The sequence below is a fragment of the Eleginops maclovinus genome, chromosome 23 (genome assembly GCF_036324505.1).
Source record: "Eleginops maclovinus isolate JMC-PN-2008 ecotype Puerto Natales chromosome 23, JC_Emac_rtc_rv5, whole genome shotgun sequence".
NCBI classification, from domain to species: Eukaryota; Metazoa; Chordata; class Actinopteri; order Perciformes; family Eleginopidae; genus Eleginops; species Eleginops maclovinus.
This window is the reverse complement of record NC_086371.1, coordinates 3012624-3023208: the sequence shown is the minus strand read 5'-3', so window position 1 is coordinate 3023208 and position 10585 is coordinate 3012624. Positions and strand designations below refer to the sequence as shown.

The window sequence follows — 10585 nt, the reverse complement described above, 5'->3', positions numbered from 1 at the left end:
GTCCTGAAATAGCTGAATCATTTAATAGCTGAATGGTTTCTGTAGCTGAAAGAAGCTGAAGGGCTTAGATATTAAATGTAAGTAGTAGTGAATGAATGTGTTTTAAGAAGAGAAGAGAAAGTAAAAACTATTAGGAAAAGCAGCAGCAGATTTTAACTGTAGTTTACTTGCTTGTTTGTATGGGGCGGCAGTGGCTCAGTCAGTAGGGACTTGGCCGGTTCACGTCCTGATCGGACCAAAAAAAATATGGAGTGAGCTGGTAGCTGGAGAGGTGCCAGTTCTCCTCCTAGGCCACTGCCGAGGTGCCCTTGAGCAAGGCACCTAACCTCTATCTGCTCCCTTGCAGCCGGGTACCTGCCTCTTGTGTGTGCATGTATTTCCTCTGTGTGTTTAATGTGTGTCAACACAACAGAGTAGAGAAAAGCAATTTCCCTGTAAGGGATTAATAAAGTATGTCTTCTTCTTCCTCTAAATTACTCATTTGTTTATTAACCAGCAGGTCTTTCTTAGAGGGAGCACTGTTTCTACTTCTATGAAATAAATAGAAGAAATCAGCGTATAAAAGGGGTTGAATAAGAACAATCTGAAACAGCAGTAGAATGCAGGAAAATATCCTAAAATGTGTAAAGTCAAATAAAAGAGCAACAAAAAACATGAAAATGTCCCTTTGAGAATATTTTCAGGAAATTACGTTGAAAATGTCAAAAAGTAAGACCATTTAAAGCGAAACACTTAAAGCTCGCTTTTTAACATCTGAGAAAAACAAGACTGGAGTTTATTTAATCGTAAACCTAAAGTTCACATTCAATGCACTCCCGCCTCGGCCCCATTAGAACAGTCTTTAAGTATCCTGCTTTTACTGTACGTAAAAACCTGAGTATTTATTTGGAAAAAAGTCCATCACTTTAAAGTATATAGGTATAAAGTATGATTAACTAGAAATACTGAAGTTAAGATCTTTCAAAACACTAAGAGCTGGAAGAAGACCCTGGATCCTTTACTTTAGAAGTACAAATACTATGTGGTTAAAACACTAAATGAATTGGAAATGTAACTAAGTACAAAATGATCATCAGATAAAGTTCTGTCTGCATCACAGCTCTTTAATACAGTATATTAAAACAAATGCATGAAAAGCATTTAATGCTGTAGCTTCTCAATGAGGGGCCACTTTACTAACCATTGACTCATCTGTAGACTGTGAAGAACTGATCATGGGTTATGAAGGAGTTCCTCTTTAATAAAATATGTCTGTCTCTCCGTCTGTCTGACGTCCTGTCTGTGTTGCTGCTGTTATTCTGGCTCTCTCCAGCAGAACGGGACCAGCCTGCAGTCCAAACACACTTACAGAAAAATGCATCACGACTTCAGATCAGGTGTTAAAATAAATAACGTCTTTAATACAAGTCATTGGATCATTGTTATTGACTTTACACATCATTTCAACCATATTGTATTAAGGGAGAACATGCAACAAAGCATTGAAATATTCCAATGTTGTTATTGACAAACATTGCAAGGTAACCTCGACAACCAGAAGACAATAACAACATGAACCTCCCTGCCTCAGCGCAGACCGGTGGGAAGTCATCATGGCAAACAGGCAGAAAATGATGGAGTAAGATAAGAACTTTATTAATCAGCATAAAAAGAAAGGCAAGGCACATCATTCAAAATCAAAAAGCAGAAATAAACAATAAAATACATATATTTTAATTTCTATTTTGAGATGTATATTATTTTAGAGAACTGGTAGCAGATGAACAGCGGTCACAAGTGTGCGTACCAAGTTATCTCTGGATTACTGCTGCGCACATTATAAGCCAACATTTTGATCGCTATGCCTCTCGTTCAAACTCATCTTTTGGTGTAGCTACCTCCAAAGGACCACTGATGCTCATTGAATAGTGTGTGTGAGGTTGTGGGTGAGAGGCCGATATGGTGACACGCACAGTGAGAAGTAGAAAAGGACAAAGTAGGTGACCGTGTGGATGCCTGTTCACACCTTGCAAACTTTAATAAATCATTTAAATACACATTTTTGTCAGAGGCTCAGTTGTACATCGTTCTTAATGTAGATTAACTTTGAGAACGACATTAAGAAGGATATAAATGAATAAGTCTGGCACAAATAACTGGTCTAAATGGTTCATTTAAGCTTTCAAGGTTTTGAAGAGGCATCCACACAGTCACCTCATTTTGTCGTTGTGTAGTCCTCGCTGTGAGCGTCCTGACATCGGTATCGTTACCACAGCCTCAAACACTCCCACTGAATGAGCAGCATCTGTTCCTATGGAGACAAATATAACAAAAGAGAAACGTGAACGAAACGATCAAAATGTGCATTTCCTGGACAGTCCACATTGGCTCCTTAAAGTACACCCCCCAGACACATCTGCTTCACATTATAGAATATCACCAGCTGACCGAGCAACAACTTAATGGTATCACTGGCAGCTCGCGGAGCCGTCCCAGTGACGATATCTGCGTTGGATGCAGCGTCACACATCCATAAAACTGTCCATAAAAATATTAATCTCCGGCAAAACAGTCAAAATAGAGTCTCTTCTCTGTCCACTCCTGCTACCAAAGGTTTTGCTCAGATTTGTGAACACACACATTATCAAATAAACCTTGTAGCTGCTCTTACCTGACTCAATGTGGGATGATTAGCCTAGGTGCTAATACTAATGTTAGCATGCTAACATAGCACGCTATGTTAGCATGCTAACATAGCGTGCTATGTTAGCATGCTAATTAGCACGTGTAGCGAATCGGAAATAATAGGGTTAAATTCCAACCGGCTGGTTTTTGAACTGATGTAGCAGCTTTAGCATTGGGCTAAAGCTGCTACATCAGTTCAAAAACCAGCTATGTGGTGGCCAGTGTTGGGTATAGTTACTTTGGAAAGTAGTTAATTAGGTTACAACGTTACTATCAATTAAAAGTAATCAGTTACGTTACCTATTAATAAAGGTAACGCGTTAGAGTACTCCTGCGTTACCGAGAATTAAAAGCCGTTTGCAGCGCCTCGCACATGTTGCAGCTTAACTGACGCAGACACACAGCCTACTTTAAAGGCACCGAGACGTCCTGACAATGAACAACATCATCCAACCAAATTAACTCTGCAGGATAACAATAAGACAGACAGTCAGTTATATGCCACATAGCATTTTATTTTTTTTAAATCACAGAACATGTGATCAAAATTCAGGAGTTGCCTAACGTTTGGTACCCAGCCCAGGTATCCGATATGATGCAGTTATGAAAGTGCATAAATTTACGTGCACTTAAGTAGACAGAATCTGAGGTAAACAGGTTGCAGATTCAGATCCATTTATAAATTAACGACCAATCAACGATCTAACAAACATGCCGAATAAAACGAACAATAACATCGCTCACTGGCACACAGCAGGCAAATTACAAATATAGCCCAATAGCTGAACTATGAAAATACTATTCAAGTATCACAGGCCTAAACTCACATTTACTCTCCAAAGTAGTGATTGAAACGGTTAAGTAACGTTAGCTAAAACACCTGCAGCTTTAGCATTAAGCTAACGTGTTGATACCAGACCGGTCTTTAAGCTAATCACTTTTACCGGAAAGATATCTAAAGATAGATGTATATGTTTTCAAACTCACCATTCCACGTAAAGTTGCTTTCAAAAACACACAGCTTTCTCAAAGTATTCAGTCGGTAATTCAATAACGATCCTCCGCTCCCGCCACGCCGCACTGCACCCTTCAAACATTTCCACTTCCGTTTCCGGGGAAAGACACGCCTTCAGATGACCAACCGGAGCAACTGATTGAGCCCCCCTTAAATACCTGAGAATCGGACAGACACACCCACCGCGCAGGTATTTAAGGTGGGCTCAATCAGCTGCTCCGTTTCTTTAAATTCAACTTGTTGGATTTATTCCTAATCTAGGGCAAACTTTAAAGAGTTTACAGAACTCTAAGACGTTTTTTAGCTTTAAAACAAACTCTAGAATAACTTAAGTAAAATGAGTTCAGGTCCGTGTCTGAGTCTCTGCGTCCGAGGCCATGTCCGGGTCCATCACCGAGTCTCCGTGTCCGAGTCCCCGTGTCTGGGTCTGTTTATTTAATTAATGAATTAATTTCATTATAATTTGTTGTTATTTTTCCATTTCTGCTGTTTATTTTATTTGAATTTTGTTTCACATTTGTTGTTTTCTATTCATGTTTAAATGTTTCTTGTTTCTCACATTTATTGTTCATATTTTACTTAATTCTGATTATTGTTGTTTTTATTGTAGTCTGTTTTTTTATGTTTCTTATGTCTAGTTTTGCATATTTGTAGTCAAAGTGTTTCTATATTTCTTATTTCTAACATGTGTTGTTTACTATAGACTCTAATATAATGTCTGTTTTACGTGCTTCTCTTTTCATTTCATTTCTCTGTCTAAATATAGTTTTCCAGTCTTTAAATTCAACTTGTTGGATTCATTCCAAATCTAGTTCAAACTTTAAAAAGTTTACAGAACTTTAAGAAGTTTTTTAGCTTTAAAACAAACTCTAGAGTAAACAGACTCAGACATGGACATGGAGACACGGGGGTCTCGGACATGGACTCGGATATGGACTCGGACACGGAATTGAACCTGGTCCGATACCGAGTCTTCCTGTCCGCGTCTCCATGTCCGAGGTCTCCATTGCCTATCAGAGTCCGAGTCCGTGTCTCTGTTCACGAGTCCGTGCACTTGTCTCGTTGCTGGAGGCATTGTCCGGGTCTCCGTGTTTGTGTCTTTGAGTCCGGGTCTCTGTGTCCGGGTCTCTGTTTCCGGATCTCTGGTCTGAGTCCGTGTCCGGGTCTCTGTGTCTGTGTCTCTACGTGTCCGACTCGCAGTCCAAGTCTCCATGTCCGTGTCTCAGTGACCGTTTCTGAGTCTACGGTTCCGGGTCTCTTTGTGAGTCCGTGTCCCGACTCGCTGACTGGTCCGAGTGCGTGTCCGACTCTCTGTGTCTGAGTCCATGACCGAGTCTCCATGTCCAGTTCTCAATGTCCAAATCCTGGCGGAGTCTCCGTTACCAAGTCCGTGTCTGAGTCTCCGTGTCCAAGTCCTTCACTGAGTCCGTGACTCGCCCTCTGGCTCTGAGTATATTTGTGCGGGTCTCCGCGTTCAGGTCCGTGTCTGAGTCTCTGCGTCTCTGAGTCTTACTGGCACCGTTACGTCTACTGTATACTATATTATAGAAATGCATGCAAAACTAGAAAATGCATTTCCTGATTAAAATGCGAGTGAATGCGTTACGCTGCTGTATATTTGTCGCTGAACTTTGTGGAAAATGCAGAAAAAGCTGAATATTGAAATTGCTGAATGGTGACTGTAGCTGTATAAACAGCCATGTATAGCTTCAATGTCCTGAAATAGCTGAATCCTTTAATAGCTGAATGGTTTCTGTAGCTGAAAGAAGCCGAAGGGCTTTAGATATTAAATGTAAGTAGTAGTGAATGAATGTGTTTTAAGAAGAGAAGAGAAAGTAAAAACTATTAGGAAAAGCAGCAGCAGATTTTAACTGCATGCTTTTGAACTAAAACCATACGTCACCAATAATGTTCTCAATATGTGGAACATGTTGAAGTCAGTATGTCTCCATCAGACAGGAGACAATACGCTGAGACAGTCTGCGTTTGAGCAGCTAATCAAAACACGTGTGTGTGTGTGTGTGTGTGTGTGTGTGTGTGTGTGTGTGTGTGTGTGTGTGTGTGTGTGTGTGTGTGTGTGTGTGTGTGTGTGTGTGTGTGTGTGTGTGTGTGTGTGTGTGTGTCCATCGATATGAATGAGAAATAAACCTTGTACATTTTTAACTATTGTTTGAAAACAGTAGCAGCTGTCGGTAACATTTCAACACTCAGAGCATCTCAGAATGCCTGATGAGCGGACACTGTGCTTTTTGTGTATTTTCGGATCAATAAAGCGGCTCATTTGGCAGTTTATATAAAGGTGTGCGGCTGGTGCTTTGATGAAAGATGAGGCAACATTTACAATGGGACTTATTGGAGACATGTGAAAAGTTGTGGTTGCTTGGTGCCCTCAAAAGACATTACTTTTAAGTTCTTTACTTAAATTGTTTTTATTTTCCAACCCAAGAGAGGTTTTCCCACAATGTAAGCGTAACATTGTGTCCCAGGAGTCAACGAGCTACGCAATACACACTGATGTTAGGATCTGAAGAAGGCCTCTTTACCGAGCTCCACACAAAGTGATATATCTCAGAAGGTTTAAGAGATCTCAAACACAGGTGTAATAATTAATAGCTGAAGGTCTTGTGACCGTTTTAAAGTTGGAATGAAGTCTCTAACTGAAAGTATGTGGAAGGAGTAGCATTTAGCGCAAGGTGTAGGTGAAAGAGGAGTTGAAGGTTCCTCCCATTGAGTTGAATGGGAAAAGTAGAGTTTAAAAAGTAGAAAAAGTTGAAAATATTTTGAAAAAGTTGAAAGTTTCCCAGCGATTCCCGATCGAGCTGAATATTGTGATATTGAATGGTTTCTGTAGCTGAAAGTATGCTGAAGTTATAGAGAGCCAACGTGTTTTTGGTTGAAATAATAAGAAGAAGAAGTTGAAGAATAAAGATTTGAGGAACAATAGTGGATGCATGTAAGCAATATCTGAAACACACACATGTATCCATACAATAAACACAGACACATCTCTTTGTTCCATGGTTAAAGGGTCCAATCCAAAGATAATATGCTTCAGGGTAAAGGTGCTTGATTTAATTAAGCAGGTACTTACTCTGAACATTTATTCAGAGGGCAATAACAACCTTACAAGACCTTTATTTATGTTGTTGCTCTTCAGGAGCCAATTAATAGACCTGACCCTGCTGTAGTATGGAGCTGAAGAGACGCCATGCAGACCAAATGTAAAGCTTGTTGTGTAATTAGTTCTCAATGGCAAGAAAAATACTTGTGTGATCATTACGGCCCGTACACACGGTTCCATTGCGTCGGACCTCCCCGTGAATGGGCAGACGTCAAGCGTCGCCGAAACTGCATTGTGGTTCCGTCGCGTCGAAGGTGAGGAAAACTTTTCAGGCGTTGACGGAAGCACCAGCCAATCAAATCGCGTGTATGTAAAAATGCCGCATTTACCAAGAAATGGAGGAAAAAATGATAACAACTGAAGGGAATCACCCCGGTTTTGTACGACCACAAACAGGAGGAACCAGGCATGGAGGGAGGTGGCAGAAACAGTGGGTGAAACTGGTATGTATTCACCTGTTTGGGGAGTTTATATCCAGTTTACTTAGTTTTAACATCGAATGGACAGCTAGCAGGCATCCAGTATATTAAGCTAGCATGGCATGTTGCATAGAATAGCGCCATAAACTTTAATGCCAATAATCTTCATCATATAAATCCATTTTCGCAATAATCGAGCTCTAGAAAGTGGGCTTTTTTGCTTTGAGTGTCCAGAGCCAGGCGGGAGATTAATGTGATTGGTTGGCGGTCGCGTTAACCCCAAGCGCCAGATACGCCCTCCGGCAAGCGTTAAGTGAACGGAACCGTGTGAACGCTGCGTTATATCAACAACAGTATTAATAATACATCTTGACCCACAGTGTTTGGGTTGAATTGGAGTTCAAAAACCGAGACTCCCTAATTCCGAATTTATACTATCCAAGTATTTTTGATGACACATTCAATATTTTTTGTCAGAACAGTCATTTTTTTCTTGATTTAAAGGCTGTTTGTCCCGAAGTGTTTCAATTTGACGATAGACTATTATAATTTTGTAGTTCTTTAAACCAGACACCTGATCCAATGTGGGTATATAACCACAAAGGGATAACTTAAAGTGTTGATATACATCTGTGTCCAAGGTCAGCCAACAGGAGTCAGTCCAACACATGATTGGCGTCTCACACAGGTAGTAACCATCCACCTTTAGGTTCAACCACCTGTAATCAAAAGAGATCAACGCTCTTAGGTGAGTTTTTGACACCAAAGCTATCTGAGAAATCTTAGAGAAACAACTAAATTGAACGTGTTGAACATTTCATTTTCCCAGAGGTCAACAATGATATATATCCAAAAATATCAACACAAAAAGTCAGGGATTAACCAAAGTCATTATTATTCATCCTATGGGAAACATGTATGCATGTACCAAATGTTATGGAAATCCATACAATATTTGCTGAGATATTCCAATCAGGACCAATGGAAATGTCCAACAGTAAATGCTCGGTTAGGCGGCTAATGATGAGCTAAAGCTAAGGATCATACCTGAGAAAACTAGCATCAGGTTAAATACACCCCGGGTCTGATTCTTGATCAGTTTTGGATGAATGTTGCAACCAATGCACCATGTACTGTCCCCAAATCCAATTTGTATTTGGATATAATATCAAATAAAAGGCAACACAATAAATATATACAGCGCGGTTAAATGATCCAGAGACTTTAGCATTGGAGGCGTTGTTATATCATTAACAGAGAATTGTCTAAATCCACTTTCAGCGGCAGGAAGGGCTCCCTATCGAACACAAAAAGTTTAACAAAAGCACAGCCAACTTTATAAGTGCTTTCATTGGAGAAACACACATCCACACACTCTCCTCCCCTAGCAGTAATCCAGATCCCATAATTGCGTTTGGTGTATAAATAAAACCCTTCTCTGGTCTTTATTTCTCCTCATCTGCTGCTTTCTGCTTCCACCATCGCCCTTCATTAACTCGCCTCCAAAGTCATCAACAAGGCACAAAAGGAAAAACGCCCGTCTCCACGGAGGCTGAATAGACCCTAAGTGAAGAAAGAAAGCACTTTAAACGGCAAAGACAAACAGGAAGTAAGCAGTAACAGCTGCTCGTTTGTGTCTCCCAGCCTCTCGATCCTCGCTGTCAGGAGGAATCGTCGTGTTTGTGGTGATGCGTCTTCATTGGATTTATTCTGCAACCCCGCGGCTCTGATTGGGCTTTCACTGTCTGACTTCACTGATGTTGGGAAAAACGGGAAACTGAAGAGGCCTTTCTGCTTCCGTTGAAAAATGCTCTTCATGGTTTTCTTTTCATTACCCGTCTTCTTCTCTGTTTGATTGAAGACAAAGACGTCTCTGCTTTCAGACGCCATGTTCTCTCTTCAATAGACACTTGAAGCTTTTGGTACTCTTAACGGTCTGTCTTGTTGTCAAACTGAACACTCGTAACTTTGAAGGGCTCCACCTGCACACCATTCACTGTTTTATACTAACCACAATGGCAACAGAGCTGAAGAGATATTGATTGATTTGAGGTGAAAAGGAAGTAAAAGGAAATAAAATAGGCCTATTTCAACAATCAGTGACCGAGTTATTATACGTTTCAATTGTGAGAAATCTAAGAAAACACTTAAAAAAATAAAATATATTAAAGTATGTACAAAAACACATTCAAATTAAATTAAAAAATCAAGAAATAAATGTAAAAATAAAGACTATAAAGCAAAAATAATACACAAATAACATTCATAAAAATTTAGAAGAAAAACATTATTAAAACATTGAAAAAGCATTCATAAAAATAAGGAATTGTAGTGAAATATAACAAAAATAGGAAAAATAAATACTATAAAGCGAAATAATACACTTAAATTATATAATGTATACATTATTATGCAATGTGTAACGGTTCTTTGTGACATTGTGAAATGATATTACCTCTGCTAAATACAGCCCCATATTTAAGTCAGGTGTATCCAAACTGAGACGCGTCACAGGTGTAAGGTAGCTGCTCCCCCCAGCTTTCTGTCTTTATGCTAAACTACGCTAACAACCTGACTCCAGAGGAACAGTTTGCCCCACTATAGGGAGGATGGTGTATGTCTAATATAATATCCAGAGCCTGTAAATGCTGCCATGTGTTGGTGTCCTCTTGCTTGATAGTTTTTAATATGAACAGCTGGCATGTTGTACGACGCTAAGACACGGTGTTCATGTTAATCCCACGTATGTGTCATTGTCTCTTTGTGTGTTTGCTCCCAGCTGCCTGTGAAGTGGACTCTCTGCGTCTCTGCTTTTTTTTTTTCATCTGGCTGAATTTTAATTAGCGCCACATTCTTGAAGATCCACATTTTAATGAACAAAACCTTGTGCGTGTCACCGCCGCCCGCTCCTATCGCTGCCTCCGATCGCACATTAGAAAAGGGAACTTAATTAAAAAGATATCACAAAAGGCTGTCGGGCTAAACTCGCCTTTTCAATTACACATTTCTTTGTAGGTTTAAAGCTCTCAATCAGCAAATATATCCCGACGGCCGACCCATCCTGAACGCTCGCTATCTGTGTTTTCCTGCTGATGGTTCAATGACCGCAGAACGAGTTTCATACTGAATCATAAAATATCACATAGGACTGAGGGTAAGAAGCTCAAGGAAGATGCTGTTTTCTGTTTGCACGGTGAAGGTGAGGCTGTGTGCATTTTAAAAATCCAATAACAATCATTGTGTCTTTGAGGATTTTCAAATATAAGAAAAAATACTAAAAAATCTACATTTAAAAAAAAACACTCAAAAATATAAAGAAATGTTATTTAAAAAATAAAGATAATACAAATTTAGGAAATATCTAAA

At 39.7% G+C, this 10585-nt stretch overlaps 1 long non-coding RNA gene across 1 annotated transcript; it reads right to left on the bottom strand.

Moving 5' to 3' along the window:
• Positions 1-1372: 1372 nt before the first annotated feature.
• Positions 1373-3792, bottom strand: LOC134860070 (uncharacterized). Its single transcript, XR_010165192.1, has 3 exons — positions 3652-3792; positions 2194-2290; positions 1373-1561 (listed from the first exon to the last, which is right to left on the bottom strand). It is a non-coding gene; the product is annotated as an uncharacterized LOC134860070 (long non-coding RNA).
• Between the last annotated feature and the right edge of the window lie 6793 nt (positions 3793-10585).